The sequence below is a fragment of the Myodes glareolus genome, chromosome 27, assembly GCF_982192425.1.
Source record: "Myodes glareolus chromosome 27, mMyoGla1.1, whole genome shotgun sequence".
Classification (NCBI taxonomy): domain Eukaryota; kingdom Metazoa; phylum Chordata; class Mammalia; order Rodentia; family Cricetidae; genus Myodes; species Myodes glareolus.
Genome location: NC_142052.1, coordinates 31,395,533 through 31,414,028, shown reverse-complemented (window position 1 = coordinate 31,414,028; position 18,496 = coordinate 31,395,533).

Genomic DNA, 18,496 nt, shown 5'->3' with positions numbered 1-18,496 from the left:
GGAAGACACTCTCTTTTTGCTCTGGTATCCAGCTCTGGTGATCAAGTTCATTAGATTACCAGCATTAGAGTGGATTTCATTGGAATTTTGGTGTATACTGAAAACCAGCTGAGACATTGATCCTCAAGGACTGAACAACTACTGGGTTCTTCACTTGATCTTAGACTAAAGGCTGTGAAGCAATCTACTGGATTCTTCCAATTTCCATTGATGGGCAGCTATTTTTAAGACTACATGGACCACAGCTTGTGAGACTTTCAAATAAGCCCACTTTCTACTAAAATGGTGAGATTCATTCTACCTGTCCTGTTTATGTAGAGAATCTTGAATAATGCAGCTGCATATTTTTATGTACCAGTCCATGGAGGAATGTGCTGGCTAACAGCAGTGATCATAAAGGCATTCTTCTAGCTCCATTATTCTCTACATATTCAATTTTCCACGAACACTACTCTCTTGATTGTTTTTCAATTGTCTAGAATTTGCTCTGAATTTCAGGAATAAAACTCAAACAGCCATGGAGGCTTCACCAGCCTTCTAATGAGGGAAAGATCTTTTTTGAGATCTGGTTCCTGCTTCTTCCTCACGGTTCTCTGAAATCCCTGTGACAACCTGGTAAAATGTACCTTCTGTTCATTTGACCTCAGCATGAAATCACATAACAAACATTTCCTTTTGTGATCTTAAAACTATTTTAGCTGTTAATAGTCTGGGCTGCCTTCTCCATGTAGGACAGGAAATCACTGCACCCACCTAGCATAGGGTACTGTACAAGCTAGCTAGCGATGTTCTCTTCTGAAGAAAAAGGCAAAGTTCCAATGGAGTGCAGGACTGTGACAGTATCTGCGACTGGAGACAGGTGCAAGTGCTATTGAAATGCCTATCTTGGCAGATCTAGAAAAGACCTTTGATAGGGGCAGAAAAGAATGAACAGGAACCCTTGTGCTGTCTCTTTAAGCACATTTTAGCCCTTTGGGAGGTGTTCTTGCCACTCAGGCCTTGGTAACCAATCAGGCTCTCCAGGTGGCCTGCCAGTCAGAAGTGGTGCAGGGCTCTTCCTGTGACCCACCTTCATGATTGGTTTTCCTCAGGAGCTGGTGCCAGCGGTTTCCTGTGCTGTGGTGCATTTACTGCTAAGGGCAAATGAAGAACTGAGAGCTTCGGCGAGCTGGGAAACAACAGTATGGTGAGCGAGAGAATGCAGGCTCCAGATGGGAAGGTGCAGAGGGTGAGGTGTAGGAGACAGTGTGGTGCATTGTCCCTGGATCTGGGTGGAAACCTGCCACAATATTCGCTGTGTCGTGAGGTCCTATGTGGTCCTTGCTAATTTGTGGACCTGCAGGCAGGCCTCTGAATAACTGCTCTGCAGGCTTCATTTGTTTAGAGAGTTGGGAGCAGGGAGCTGTGTGTACAAACATCTTTCTTGTTAATTTCTGCAGGCTTGATACATTCATGAAAACACATTGACAAACTCGGAGAGGCCTAGTTTCTCCAGTATCTTTCTGACACTCAGTACTTTTCAGTTAACCTTCACATATAGTCATCATTAATTTTTAATTTGTGGAGGTTATCAAAAGATTCTCATGTTTTGGGTTGCACGGCACTGCTATGCTGTAATGTGGAAGAGGAGATTTGTTGATATATAGAATATTTACCAATGCTTAGGAAATAGGGAAGTCTCACAAAGTACAATTCAGCTGAGGGAGAGCTGTGTCTAAAACACCCAAAATTTAAGTATATGCTCATCAGTACTGGTAGAGATTAGGATGCTTGGGTATGCATTGTTCACCAGTTTTTTGCAGATATTTGTCTCCAAACCATTACAAAGAAGCTATCACTGATTTAAAACTAGTCACTGGGCCCTTCTGCATATCAAAAGAGGACTCTAACAAGCTGCTCAAGGAGGCATTACAAGGTCACAAACAACCTTAAGGCCTGGTGTGCCTCAAAGTTCTTGTTCTCTTTTTAAGAAAAGCATAGTTTTGCCAGATGGACTATATGACATTAAGTGACAGATATTTGAAAAGTAAAATAGGGTTGTGGTAAGAACTGACATCATCAATCGAGGCTTTCATTTAGGATCTCAGGCAGGGTGAAAGAACATTCTCGGGAACATTCTCTAAGGGGCTAATGTATTGATAATAAAACACAGCTCCATCTCTAAAACCAGGAATATGTTTGAAAGAGCTGTAATGGTCGGGGAGGGGACTAAATCTTCCCACCATATGGAGCTATGGTTGTCACCCCATGGTCACTCTGTACTTAGTAAAGATCTTGAGATACCCTGTGTTCCCTTTGTGTAGAATTGTTTGACCTGTTTCCACCTAAATTTGTGTGATTGTTTCTATTGACTTCTGATAATTCTCCCAATTCCTTCCATTTCTCCCCTGGAAGTATACAAGATACAGGATGCTTTTCTTCTCTATTTTTTTGTTCTTGTTTTTTGAACAGAGTTTCAAAAGTGACTATCCTGACTATCCTAGACTGTCCTGACTATTCAAGAACTCACTCTGTAGACTAGACTTGCTTCAAACTTACAGAGATTACTTGGCTCTGTCTCCTGAGTCTTGGGATTAAAAACGTGTGCCAGCACTGCCTGGCAAGAGGCTATGTTGCTTAAGAAGCTTAAAAAGCATAGGACATTCCTTCTTCAAGACCTCTTCACCCTAGCTTTTATCCTTTTTATATTTTACTTGTTCTGTCTTTCTCATGCCCTGTGACCTTCACCTCAGAACACTGTCAGTGAAGAATGCCTTGTTGTTTCAGGTCACCCTTGTACTTCAGAAATCATTCTGACAATATTTTTGATGTGTAACTTTCCCATCTGCCTAATTGTCTAGCCTGGCAATTTGTCTGTTGCTATTTCAATTCCTCAAAGTGTAACCTGGAGCCTGAACCTAAAGGACATTTAGCAATAATGGAATATGTAGAACTCAAAATCTATCTTAGCTGGCTCCTCTTTGAGCATTAGCCAGAGATGGAAGCATGCCATCAATAAAGAAAATTTTCTTTATTAATTTCCTAAATGCGTGAAGTGGTTTCTCAATGGAAAGGCATATCAGTTCTAGAACAGCTGTGCTTCCATCTTGTTAGAAAAATTATTTCTGGGACAACTTCTGTTATATTGACTTAGGAGGCCTTGGTCTGTTGCTGTCCAGGGCAATGACCTTGCTGTCCTCCATATTATACTTTCAAAATTCTTAAAAAAATATGTTACAGCCTCACAGCTTTAAAATTATGCATTTGAGTCATGTAGTTGACTATCCAATGGAGTCATAGGAAAAGGATTTGCATATGGAGCTTTCCTTCTGTCTTCAGACCAGAATAGCAGGAATAGTTTATCGTGTACACTGCAGAGGACAGAACATGGGCAATCAGCTGTTGGTGCCACCATTATGATAAAAGGACTCAACTGTAGTAGGGGAAATGATGTTGTAATTTCCAAATATGTTTTATTTTAATTAATTCCCTGTTAATGAATACAGAGCAAATAGTGAGGGGTGAACACTTTGGGAAGGTTATTGTGAGTCAATGAATGTTGAATTTGCAATTAGGAAACAGTCCTATGAAGACATGAATGATCTTGCTTGACACCGTTGAGTCTGCTCAGAGATTTGTAAAACAGGCCATTGACTGTAACTCTCCTTGTCAGGTTTGAGATCTCAGCAGCCAACGTATGCATATGGACAACATCAATCTATCTCTTATTTATGATGTCCTCTCTCTTAGCTAAGGGCCTATTTTTTTTCAAAGTCAATATAGCAAAGTTTCATTTAATCTTAAAAGTGTAGTATTTTTATCACTTTAGAAATCACATATTGGAATCATTTTCAAATATTCAATTTAAGTGTATCGCTGCTTTTTATTTGTTTCTGCTCTCCAATGTTTCTAAGTCATTACTAGTTTCATTTCATTTCTCTCCTGATGGTGACTGTTTATTTCTGTGTAGAGCAGTATCTACTATAGTTTAGCCTTGCCTCTTGCTACTTAACTGAGAATCATTTTGAATACCTAAGCCTGTCTGTATTGCCCAGTGCTTGGAAAAGAAACATGTAGTTTCTTCCAGGTTTTGCATTAACTAGCAATGAGAAAGAAAAACAGAACAGTTAATTAGTATTTGCTGATCTTTCTGGCTTTTATTGGGGACTAAGAAGAAGAGGGACTTGTGCAAGGATTGAACTAATTGACCAACTTTGAAGCTGTGGAGACACAGTGCAGAAAGGGAGAGGATGGATGGAGGGTGAGAGCTTTCCTCCTTCAACAGTAGTTGAGATTACCTATGTGGAATCAGCAGTTCATTGTAGATGTGGTGTGATTATCCTGATTGGCCATTGTTGGCCATTCACAGACCATGGCAATCAATAATCTTGGGAAGTTACAGACCTTATCTTTAAACATAATTGCTATATTTATAGTAACTCATCCAAAATAGAAGTTGTGGGTCAGATGTATTGGCCTTGCCAAACAGAACTGTTACTTTTCTGGAGTAATATATTCATCTTTAGAGAAACTATATAAGACATCTTTAATGGGCTCTAATACAAATCCCTTGTCTCTGGAGCACATGACCATAAAGTCTGTTTCAACTTTTCTTTTTTTTTTTTTTTTTTTTTTTCAGGATTTTTTTTTTATTTTTTATTTTTTTTAAGTAAATTTTATTAAATTATAAAAGTTTCCATTTCCACCCCCCCCTCCCAACACCCTCCCACTCCCCCTACTCCCCCTCCTCCTCCCTCTTCGTCCCACAGGGCAGTCAGGGTTTCCTGCCCTGTGGGAAGTTCCAGTTCCTTCCCCCTCCCTCCAGGTCCAGGCAGGTGAGTGTCCAAACAGACTGGATCCCCAAAATCCATTATATGTAGAGGAAACAGGTCCCAGTGTCATAGTCAATGGCTTTTCAGAAAGACTTCGGGTCAGCCACAGTCAGAGAATCCGGCCAAATTCGGAGAGTCTGGTTAGATCACGTCCTCTTTCAGTCCCAGTCCAACTGGCCTTGGTAAACTCTCATCAGATCCGTTCCCTTGTATCAGTGGGTGATAGCATCCCTCGCAGTACTGATTTCGTTTTTCATGTTCTTCCTCCTTCTGCTCCTCATTTGGACCTCGGGGGGCTCAGTCCGGTGCTGCAATATGGGTCACCGACTGTATCGCCGTCCTTCGTCAGATGCAGGATCCCTCGGAAGGCCCTCTGGATGGAAGCTCCTGTTTCAACTTTTCAAAATGAGTTTTGTGATTAAACCTGTATCATATTCACATTCTCATCGCTCCCTCCAAGCCCTAACATGACCCTAATTGTTTTGTAACTCCTGCTTTGTTTTTCATTAACAACAGTTACAGAGTAACAACAGTTATACAGTAACAGTAGTTACTTTATGAATGTCACCTGTGTTTGTCTACAGAATTTCCCATCTCTGAGGCAGTGGGATGGCTGCACTAAGAAGTGAGTGTGCACTGGAATGTGTGCACAGAGTACCCTGTGCTTTGGATGTGGAACAGGATGTGCTCTAAGAGAGTGGAATCATGTGTACTACAATACAGAGTGAACTAGGGAACTGTCTGCTGGACTGGCAGGGCAGCACTGAATGACCTGTGCTGTCTGAGTCATTTGATCCCTAATCATCCTGAGGGGAGCTGCTAATATTCTGAGGCCCAGCTGGATGACCCTAGCCAAGTAGGAATTCTGGGAAGGGTTAGCAATCAGGAGTACTAGTGGCAAATTAGTGGGGTCTTTCCATGTTTCTCTTCTGACTCTGCAGTAGGAAGACCACAAGCTATACCATTTTAAGTGAAAGTTGTTCAGAGCAGGTCTGTTGAACTGTCATTTCCGCTGTGACTTGGATGGACCATGAGACTGACTGTAGTTATGTTGGTCCATGTGGTTCTTGTTAACTGGGCCCTTTGTTCTCTGAGCCTCCTTGTGTGTAGATTTACAGGGTAAAGGGAGACTCTGCATCTCTGGAAATGGAGACTATGATGCAGGTTGTGTCACTCTCCAGGGTATCCACAAGGGCACTGCTTTTGTTGTGCAGTGGGAAGTGAGAGATTAGAAAGCTGAAGGTCTAGATTCCAGAAGTTTTGAATACCTAATTCTAATTTCAGGTTTGTGTTATAATGGTTTTAAAAAGTTTGGTAACTGGTAGAAAAATGGTGATATCAAACTTCTTACAGCAATGCATGTTTAGAAAGTTTTTACCATGATGTTGCTGCTAACCACAATGATGTTATACAGTGAAGCTTAGTTGCAGAAAACCAAAGGTATTTCTGATGTGCAGAGACTTCTCAGGTGTGCATTGTTTTAGACAAGTAGATAGGACACAATCCAAATCTCCAGCCATATTCCATGTAGCAGAAAGCAAATTTTAAATTATTTTTTGGTTGTTTTGGATTGGTCATCAGTGGGGCTGCATTTCCCAGAAACCAAAAGAAAGCATGATGGGCAGGAGAGCCATTGAAAGAAATCTCCATTTGAAAGACAGCATCTGTATCATGAGGCTTCTTTCTTTAGAAGAAATCAGTAACTTGGGGCATCAGAAATAACAGTTTAGGGATTATTTTGAAAAAAAAATCTGTGAAAATTGTAAAGTTTATGATTATTTAATTTCTGTTCATATATTATCAAAGGCAGCTGGGTAACATTCATCAAGTCACATTTTTCTTTACCTAAGGTTTCTTTGGTCTTTTGATTTAAACTTGACAATATTTCACTGCTTTTATTCTTTGTTTCTCTCCAACCCTATTATTCTTTTATAAATTTTGTACACATTCTTCATTGATGTGCATTTGTGGAAAGTAAAGAAGTCATATTACAAGAATCTGTTTTTTCTGTAATGTATGATGTAATTTAACTATATTATTCATTTTCTTTAAAATGGTAAACCTTCACCAATTATGTCCAGAAAGTCTCTTATGTGATTAGTTTCTTAAGCTTTGTTTATTAGTATAGTAACTGTGGAGAGACTCAATTTTTTATCTTAGATACCTGCCTCTTTCCATTTACTGTTTCCAGTTACAGTTGTTGCTATCTTTCTATTTGAATCTGTGCTACTAAAGTGTTGCTATGATCAATACATAATCCCCTTGAGCATTCTTTGTACTTCCACTGTGAATGTAGCTTTGGATTCAGTTTTCCTGTTGTAAATTGTTGGACAAAGTTATTGGATTCCATTCATTTAATTGTGGGAATTTACCAGACACAAAATTTTAATTTTGATGCAGCATTTTCCTAAGGATAATTTCTTTCTTTCTTTCTTTCTTTATGATTTGTTTTTCTTCTTTTTATCAATCTTAGATAGGCTTGACCTATTGGATAGAAGATTTTATATGTCTTGGCAAGTGGCTCAACACATATTCTTTTTTTTTGGATACCTGAGTTCAGATAATTATACTCAAGATGGGAGGTTAATAAATCTCTACTATTCCCAATCCATCAGATCAGACAGCCTCCTTTTTTGTATGTCACTTGTATATATATGTAAGACATTCTCTCTCATACACAAACATACACAAGAAATAGCAGTAACCTTGTTTTCAAAACTGCTTGTGACTTATAAAGTTGGAGTAAAGGAAGTTGCTTTACATGTTCCCTGATTCTCCAAAAATCTATTCTTTTGAAATTTCTTTTATGAAAGTTATTATTTCTTCATTGTGATGCAGATTTAGATTTATTCTAAATCTATAGTCATTCCTAAATTTGTATTCAGAATATTGCTTATGCTCTTTAATCCTCAATTGTTCATTTTTAAACAGTTTCTGTTGTAAACATTTTTAGTTGTCTCTTATTGATCTTAGATCTTCCATTTTCTGGCATTTCTGTGTTTTTTACTGGGTGCTTTCTTCATGTTTGATTTTTTGCTGTTGTTGGTCTTTAAATTTCAACTACCAGGATGAGTTGCCCCAATAGATCATCTCTCACACCACAGTTGATGTAAAAGCATGAGGATTTTATTAATTCTGCCATGACAGCGTCTTTCAGCATTCGTGAAGCCAGAAAGACCCTAAATAGGTGGTACAGGCTATTTTAAAGCAAAAAGCCACAGAAACAAGGGCGGGTGTCTGGGGTTTGTTTTTAAACTATTATGATTGTCTTATTTAAAAGTACTATTACTAACAATTGGTTGGAGAGCAGTTGCCAGATCAGCTGAGGTAAGAGGGAACATCTGAGGGTCAATTGCCCCTTTCTCAGGGATGATGCAAAGAGAGCAGAATTCTGGGGAGGAGGAAGTTGATTCCTTCCACTTCTGCCCAGATCACCAAAGAAGCAGGATGTGATCTGCCAGCTGAAAAAGGTACTGAGCCACATGGCTAACATAGATCAGAAAAAAATGTGTTAATCAAGATGTGAGAGTTAGCCAGTAAGAGGCTAGAGATAATGGGCCAATCAACTTTATAACTTACAGAGATTTCAGTGTGATTTTTCTCTGGGACTAAACAGCTGGGGGACTGTGCAGGACATAAAACACAAACAAGCAGGCCCCCTCATGTTACAGAATGGTGCCCACGTGGATAACTGAATCCAGAGAAAGCCTGGGAACGCTTGGGAAAGATTAGAATAAAGCATTTCAGTTTTCAGCCGTAGCATAAAAAAGGCTGCACTGTTTAAAGCTGCAATGTTTAAAACTGTTTAAAAGAGGAAAAACTGACTCTTTCAAGCAGGCAGTCACAACTATGGAAACACTGTTACAGCTTGCTTCCTGGCAAGGACCTTGAAATGCCTTAAGAACTTTTGACTGTTGTTTTCTTTATATTCCTTAACAAATTAAAGACCAATGTGGTCATAAAAAGAGAGATATACAGTAAAGAAAAATTCAAAGAATAAGAAAACCTCTAAATGGTTTACATTGTGTTCAAAATATATACAGGCTAAAGGTTAAAGTTCTCAGAATAAAAAAAAAGAACAAGCAGCCTGGAAGGCAGAGACAGATGGATCTCTGGGAGATCAAAGATAGCCTGGTCTACAGAGGGAGTCCCAGGACAAAGATATGCAGAGAACCTGCCTCAATAAGCCAAAAGTTAAAGTAAACATAAAAGAATTACAGGTTATAATAAAGCCACATAAAGATAAAAAACACACAGAGAATCTTGATAATTGTGCTATTATGCTCTCTTTAAATGCTGAGGAAGGAGCAACAGCTGCTAAAAACTATTTGCTTATAAATGCTACAGAATTAATCCAAGATAAGTATTTTAAAAATGCCTTGGCTTCAAAACTGAATTCAAAAGGTATGTTACTTTGGAGAAGGGATTTTTATTTTGTTTCCACAGAAAATGAGAGGCTGTAGATTTGTTCAGAGTTAAGAAAAATCATCTTTTATCAAGGGAGACCACCTGAGATATCTCCGGTAGGAACAAATGGTTGGATATCAGAGTTCTTCATCCAGAACACATTCAAGACTGCTGCCTGAGATGATAAAGACTCACAGGATACTCCAGTCAGGACTTGATCACAACTCTAAATTTTTCTTTAGGTTCTCATAAGAATATCAGTGCCCCCAACCATCGGGAAGTAGCCTGAAATACTATGCTCACAAAGCATAGTCCCAAAAAATGGACTATGAATATTTTCCTTTTTTTTCTTTTTTCTAAAAAAGGAGGGGGAAGTGGTGCAGGAGAATTGTCTGTATTCTGTCAATCATGTTTTAAATAAATGCTGATTGGCCAGGTAGGAAGTGTAGGTGGGAAAACCAGACAGGAAGTGGAAATGATGCAAGGAGAGTAGGAGGAATTCTAGGGAGGAAGAAGCTGATTCCCCCTCTCCTGCCCAGATCACTGAAGCAGCTGGATGTGAGCTGCCCAACTGAAAAAGGTACTGAGCCACATGGCTAACATAGATCAGAAAAATGGGTTAATCAAGATGTGAGAGTTAGGAGTAAGAAGCCTGACCAATCAGCTTTATAATTTATAGAATCCTTTGTTTGATTTTTCTCTGGGACTTAAGAGCTGGGGGACTGGGCAGGACAAAAACCCCAACAAGCCAGCCCCCATCATGTTACAATGGAAAGTTCCCAACATTTCAGTATTTGTATGCATAGCTGTTAGTTTCCCAGGGACTGGGTGGGGCACTAAGGCACTGAGGCTGAGAGGGCTTAGCTTAAAGTTCTGTACTGCTTAAGTCATTGACAAGATTAATAAATTATCTTTGGTTCTCTAAAACCTTCTCAGATATTATTGTGTCTGTGTGCTAATTTGTCTCAGCTGTCACCATGACGAAGCCAAGGTTCACCTGAGGGAATATCAATTAAGCATGTGCTTAGATCAGAATGTCTAATCTCTGTCTGAAAGACATTGTGTTAATTGACAATTGATGTTGGAAGATCTTCCACAGAGTTGACAATGTCTCTAATCAAGTGGGCATGGGCTCATTAAGAGAGCTAGCTGAGCATAAGACAGTGACAAAGAACAAGAGAAAACCAAGAAACAATGGTTCCTTATACTTTGCCTTCAGTGATTAACTTTACTTTTGATCCTAAGTTCCTACAATGGTGGACTTTGATTTAGGGGTAACAACTAGATAAACCTCTACAGGACCAGAGTTCCTTTTGCTTAGATAATTTAATGATAGCAACAGAGATGAAAGTAGGAACAAAAAATGGTACCTCAACAGTGATTTTGTTGCTGTAGTGGACTTGGAAATATGGATTTTGGAAGAATTTTGAAGATATCGAGACTTTGGATGACAAAAGTCAGGGAAAGCTCTACACAGAGCATAACTGACTGTTCTTGTAGGACCTGAAAGCCTGGAATGTTGACAGTGCTGGCAGGCAGTGGAGGTCAAGGGCATGGGATTTTAGTGGGCAAAATGCCCTATAGGAAAACAAGGAGTTGATCTGGCCTATCAGGCCTGAGAGATCTGTGTCTCTGGGTTTTCAGGTTAAGTCAATGGCTACTGGGGCACAGTGTGACTTCCAGTTCCTGACAGATTGATGGACTCACTCAGGCAGAGGCATTCAGGCTAATTTGTGTTTCTCTTTACAATCCCTTAGTAGTCAAGGAAGCTTGGAAACTTTAAAGAACAACTGCTTTGAGACAATGAACTTATATTTCCTGATAGCTTACAATCTTCATGGCATCTGGGGAACTACAACTGTATTGAGTGCAGGAATTGCCATTAAGTTCTGATTCTGGTAAATATATAAAAATTCTTTTTTTTTTTTTTTTTGTTTTTCGAGACAGGGTTTCTCTGTAGCTATGGTGCCTGTCCTGGAACTAGCTCTTGTAGACCAGGCTGGTCTTGTACTCACAAAGATCCGCCTGCTTCTGCCTCCCAAGTGCTGGGATTAAAGGCATGTGCCACCACCACCCGGCTAAATATATAAAATTTCTGATTGCTCTCAATAAGCTTTCATAGCCTCATCTAGTTTTGGATCATCCAACCCAAGCCTGGCCTCATTCCTTGTGGCTCTATTAGGTGACATTGCTCTGGTAAGTACATACAAGAGCTTAGAAGACTTTATAAAAATTTTACTAGAGATTATTTTTGTGATCCTGTAGCTCCAAATCTTTCTTAATATTTCTATATGCCAAGAAGGTTATTAAGGCAGACTTAAAAAGTAATAGACTGATATCTTAGAAAAACATTATTTCTGTTGGATAGTTGTTACTGCTGACTCCTTTAGGTCTACAGTGAAAAACAAATACATAGAAAGGAATGAAAAGAAAGCATTAGGTAATTTCAGATGTCAGTCCAGTGATGACAAAGAGGGATTTTCAAGGATTTAGCACCATTAAAGGGAAGACCCTTGCTCTGCATTGAAAACCAAGCAATGTGCCCTACAGTGTAAGACTGTTTCCAGGTAATCTCTTAATTTATGGAAGGCATATGCAGCAAAATTCCTTATCTCAGGTCAACAACATACAGAACCTGTAGTAAATTTTGTTCAAGCTTGGTGGAAGACCCCATATGGTCTGTCCAGCAGAATTCAGTTGGGGATCCCTAGGAAGGGACACTGAGAGGGAGGAAAATTTAGATGAAGAGAAATGAAGACACAAACATAGGTTAGACAAGGAGGACTGAAGGCCACTACCAAACAGCTCCAAGTTTATTTCTCAGACAGCATATATACTGTTCTCAAGTAATGTTCAGTCTCTGAATCTCTTAAATGTCTCACTACAATTGTCATCAATTGAGAAACGAAATCTTGAAACAATTCATCTGGTCTCGGTTCTATATTAGACAATTCTTTCCAGCGCCAGGTAATTTATACCAGGCCATTTTCAGCTAGAATATTAAGTTGAGCATATACTGCCATATCAAATTTCAACTGATGATCTAAATCTTTATAATCACCTTCTTCTGCTCGCATGTCAAACTTAACAAAAATTTTTTAAAATTTTTTTATGGTTTATTTAACTTTATTTTATGTGCATTGGTGTGAAGGTGTCAGATACCCTGCAACTGGATTTTCAGACAGTTGTGAGCTGCCATGTAGGTGGTTGGAATTGAACCTGGGTCCTCTGGAAGAACAGTCAGTGCTCCCAACCACTGAGCCCTCTCTTCAGCCCCAGATAGGCATGTTTTGAGCTTTGGGAATATTAGGCATAAGTTCACATATTCATGGAATTATGATTCCACAATTCATAATCTCCTCCCGACAAACAAGCTCTAGCCATTTTTTTCCAATCCACAGGAGAGAAAGCTTCAACTGGTATTGTCTAAAAAATTGCTTGAATAAATAAGAGTTTTTGTCCTATATTGAGAACCAGCATTTTTTAGTACTTTAAGTTGTGTAAAAGCTAAATGTGTGTGAACTCTCAGAACATTTCCTTGAGCATCCTGATGTTCTATAACTGGAAATAAATTAGATCCTTGAATGACTTCTTTCTTGGCTCCTCTCTTAATACTTCCATATAAAGGCTAATAGTTGAAATCTGTTTAGAATTTGCAGGCTTCTGGACCATAGAGATTATTGGAAATTTTCTTTCTTTAATAGTATAATCCTCAGGAGAATCTAAGTCTGTCTCCTCTCTGGAGGATGCAAGGGAGTGATCCTTCTTGAGCTTCTCCATGGACTCCTTTGTGAGATCCTTCATGAGTTTTTTTTTTTTTTTTGGCCAGGAAGAAATTTGGACTGCTTCCTGTTTTTTTTTATTTAAAGAGTCCATCAGATTAATCAGTTTTTTAGTTTCTGACTGTATTTCAACTCTCTTAGATCATTTACATGACTGTTCTACATTCATAAATACTGTGAGAAATCTGAATCAGAACATTTAGAAGTCCTTTAGATTTCACCTCATTATCATGAACCTCTCTTTTAAATTTTTCCTCATCATCATAATCTGAGGTGACATCATCAGACAACTTTTCAGAAGCATTTGCATTAAACAGTTCCTTCACTAAAACAGAAACTTAGTTTTCCTTTTTTGCAGTTTGGGTACAATTTCTGTCTTTAAGGACAAAGATGTAAGCTGTCATGAATAAGTGTTGAGAGGCTGAAAATATATACTGAAATGTTCTCTGGACCATGTACATCATAATATTGCTGTATTTTAACTCCAATACACCCCCTCATATCTACATTGATGGTTCCCTGTTCAAGAAACCAAGGAAAAATTCTTTCAATAAATTGCCAAAATTTATACAGTTGCTGACAAATATCTTAGCACCTATGGGTTTTTAAAATATAGTTAAATAAATGTACAACGAGCTCTTTGCTGATTTTTTGTCTCATAATAACTTTTTACATTTATATAAAAGTTACTTCTTTTTCAAGATACTTCCCTCCTTATTATATACACTTACACTGCAGTTACTAAATGATTTTTTTCATTCTGCATAGCTAACCTCTTTCATCTTGTATATACACTCCTGTGTTTACTTTCCTTTGTATTTACATCTATGGCTTCCCAAGAAAACTCACTCCAAATCTCCCTTTTACTGAGTATTGAGTACACTCTTTCATCCTGGTGTCCTTGTGTTGTTCCTCCCACCTCCTTGCACATTCCAGCATTTGGTGCAGATTTCTCTTTGATCTCTGTTAATCTAGTCTGTGTGTCATATAGTTGAACTGAGGTTCTTTTTAAAAAACTTCTTTAGGCATTTTATTTTTTGAAAATAAGAAAACAAGCTATCTCTTTCCTCTATATATACCAATCAAAGTAGCTGTTCTCTCTCCTTTAATCATTGCCTCCACATACCCTCCCACCCCACTATCCAATTTTCAGAGAGGGTAAGGCACATTCCTTTGGAGAATTCCACAGCCCTCCCTCCTGAATCTAGCCTGAGCGAGGCATCATCTAAAAAGTCTAGGTTCCCAGAAAGCCAGGACATGCAGTACACCAACTTTGGGACTGAATGTCTTGCAGTATGTGTAGCCTTTATTATAGAGTGGAGTATGAGCCTAAGGAGGTTAGGACTGCAAACAGAAAAGAGAAGGAACTTGGGGAAAGTTTTGAGGGTGTAGGAAAGATTTGGAGAGGTCTGTGGGCTTGCCTACATGGAATTCTGACAGGTGGTTTGTTCTTTGTGCCAGGGGTCTCCACCCAATTTCCAAGCTACAATACAGACTGGGTCAGGGAAGTGAGTTTTTGGTTCCATATTGAGGGTTTCTGAAAGTATGGAGAAAGTCTATGTGAATTTTTGATGGTTGCCATGGCCTCTCATCCAGCATGTGGTCTTTTCCTCAGTTTACCTACTTGTTCTTCTTGTGGTGTGTCCCGTACTTGAGCAGAGGCTTTCCACCCAATGTGTAGGTTGTGATAACTGTAGGATTAGTTGGGGATTGTGTCTGGGAATGTAGTCAGTATGTTACTTTCATAGACTCGTGGACTGCCTATCTAGTCTTTTGGCTGGAATGATGTGTACATGAGCAAGGATTTTCTGCTTAAATTTGGGGCTGAAGCACAACTATATTCCTTTTCTGAATGGGAGTTTATCCTATGCCATTGCATGTTGGAAATCCTTAATTTGTTTCTTGGAATTTCAAGATGTGTCAGACAAGAGGTTGACTTGAATGCCAGAAGAGTTTTGAGATTTTTGTGCTATATGGGTTAAACAGATTATGAAGATCAAAAAACTCAGACCAAATGCATTTTCATTTTTTTATATTCTATTTCATTTATTAATCTCTCATACATGTTGACTGCAGCTTCCACTTCCTCCCCTCCTTCCTGTTTCCCCAGTCCTCTTTTCTCCAGGTCCATTGCTCCTCTTTCATCTGTCACAAAATAGAAGGCTTCCAAGAGATATCAAAGAAACGGTTCATAAAAAGGTTCAAGAAAACTAGGTAAATTTCTTACCAAACTGGACAAAGAAAATGCATAGCTATGAAAAGGTCACAAAAATTGGAAAGACTAAGAGATTCCAAGAGTTCTACATTTATTTTTTTAAATTTCTTATAATTTATTTAACTTTATATTATGTGTATTGGTGTGAAGTTGTCAGATCCCCAAGAACAGGAGTTACAGACAGTTGTGAGCTGCTATGTGGTTGCTGGGAATTGAACTCAGGACCTCTGGAAGAGTAGTCAGGGCTCTTTATTGCTGAGCCATCTCTCTAGTCGAAGAGTTCTACATTTAGTAATCACACAAACACCCCAAGACAACAACCAAAACATGCATGCACAGGGCATATACAAAGCTGTTCATGTTCCATGACTGGCTCTTCATTCTGTCTGAGACACTATGAGACTTGTTTTGATGATTCTGTAAGTTTGATTTTCCTGGGTTCCTCAACCCCTCCAGATCCTACATTTTTACCCCTTCTTTCCACAGGATTCCAAGAACTCAAGGTAATGTTTGGGTAGGAATCTCTGCCTGTGCAACCATCAGCTGCTGGAAGAATTCTCTCTGATGACATTTGTGCTGGGAATCAATCTGTGATTTTAGATGGAAGACATTTCATTTTTTTTCTTGTTTAGTTGTATTTAGTTCTACTCTAATTCTAGAAGCCATTAAGTTCTGGTTCCTGGCCATCCTGACAGTGTCAGACATTGACTTTCTCTCACAGCTTGGTCTAAAATTTAGACCAGTCATTGGTTGGTCACTTCACAAATTCTGAGGCACATTTTCCTCAGTGTATCTTGCTAGCAGAACATGTGTAGTTCTAAGTTTAGTGACTGACTTTGTGTCCCAATCCAACCACTGGGAACCTTATGTATTTACAGAAGATGGCTGATTCAACCTCTGTATTCCTCATTGCTAGGAATCGTCAATAGTGTCTTTCTTGTAGTTCTGGAAGTTTGCAGTGTACTGTTTCCACATCTCATCCACAGAGCTCCATTATTCCTGTCATCTCTCCCTCCTAGTCTTTATCTCTGTCCCTTGCTTACTTGATCTTTCCTGTTCCCATCTCTACCTGCCTCCAGTGCAAATCAAAATCTATTCTAATATGTCTTCACAGAGAATTCCATGCATGTCCCATAGATCCGTTCTTGTTGCTTTGTCTGTCTGCATCTATGGCTTGAACTGTGATTGACTGTGATTACTATGGTTATAATTTAGTTAACTGCTAATATCCACTTATAACTGACTATACCATGTTGGTTTATGTGCTTCTAGGTTGCCTCAGTCAGGGTAAAAAAAAATCCTGCGACAAGACAGTAACCAAATAATTCATATATGTTGTGGTACTCCTCTTATCAGAATTCTCAGTAGAGGCATCTAAAATAGATGAAACACATCTAAAAATATATTCAATATCATTAGCCATTAGGAGATATCATCATAAACCTGAGAGAAAGGATGAGTTCAACAAAACAAGTGACAGCTAATGCTCCAAGAATCTGAAGCAAGGGGACTCATTGCTCTTGTAGTGCAAACTTGTTTAGCCACTCTGGAAATCAATATGCAATCATCAGAATATTGGGAGTCAATCTACCCCAAGGCCCAGTTATACCACTCTGTGCATATTCCTAAAATATGCTCTTCCATCCTACCACATGAACACTTGCTCAACTCTGTTCATAATAGCCTGAAATTGCTGTCTGTGAGAGATTGTGTTGATTGATGATTGATGTAAGAAGCCCCTAAGAAGGTGGACCTGTGCTGGGATTTGGAGCATTCTGAGCATGAGGTAGTGACTAGGCAACAGAGAAAGGCTGTAAACAGTCTTTGCAAATGCATTTTGCCTTCAACTATTAGCTTGGAGTTTTTCCTACTCTTCCAAAACGATTAAGTGTGATTTGATACAATCAATGAAATAATCCCATTTATTGCCTGAGATGCTTTCAGTTTGAGGATTTAATCACAATAACATAAAAGCAGGCAGCACAAACAATTACAACACAAAAGTCGATTTTGTTTGTCAGTAGAATAATGACTTTTTGGGTTTTTTGCTTTTTATTTTTTTTTTCAGCTTTCTTCTTACTTCCCTATCTTCCCTTACTGTATCTTTATTTTCTTCTTTTGGAATGTTAATGATATTTTGTGCCAATGATGTTAGAAAGAGGTAATGTGTTTTCAGGATTTTTAAGATGTTGCTGTCAACAGGTTCTCTTGAGTGCCAGAGGGGACATTATACATTTGGACAGTGTAGGGACCATTGTAGATGAGGATCATTAAATGTCTATCCTTGAAATAACTATATGCATTTTTTCCGTTTTTGACCATGAACTAATAATGACTGGGTTTATAATGTAATTGACTGAATGAACAACCTCCCAGAAAAGATGATGTATTTGAAGAAGTTTCTCTCCTTGGTGGCTTTCTTTCAACTTCCTGTGAATCTTTAGTAGGGAAAGCCTGTCTAGATGAGATTCCCCATTGTATGTGATAAGTCTCAACACTCTCAACTAATTTCCTGACATTTATATCTATTGTTTTATGCTTGTCATTTGTTAGACAATTTCCTACTTATACTGAAATGCTTTTGCCTCCATTATAGGGTTAATATCTGCCACATCCTTGGCTATCTCGCCTGTCTGACAAAGTGCCTCTCAGGTGGTGGCTGTCTCGAGATGAGGGGCTCTTTCCCTGGCAGCCTGCTCGCGTTATGGTGCCTGATCCGCCTCAACAACCTCACTCACTTTGTTCCTGGAGATGGTTTCTTGCATTGAGTCTGCTATTTTCTTCTTCTGTTCTATTTTTCTCTTGACAAAAACCTAATCTGTACAAGGAACCAGGAAATATTCCCAAAGGCTCCTTGAATACGGAGGAACTGATGTGTCAGTCACCTCCTTTGATTCAGACCATTAATGTTATTGATTAATACTCTGGCTGGCTCTCTGGGGGAATTTATGGATACCCTTAAATAGAAAGAGCTCATGATGGTAGAAGATAGATAAATTATAAAGGAGAACATACGGAATGGCGTGAGTTAACATTTATGGCGAGGTTAGCCAGAATGAGAAACCCCTGGTACATTTTAGATAAGAAAGAGAGGCAGGTTATTCTTGACAATATGTAGCCAGCCATTCAATATTGGAACAAACCCTGGGGGTGAAATCCTGAAGAATGGTATCTAGGTTACCTTGAGGTCAGTGGTGAGAAACGAGTTTCAGAGAAGTTTGAGAGAAGTTTCAACATGTCCTTGAGCAATAACTGCAACTAACATTTAGAATAGACAATGA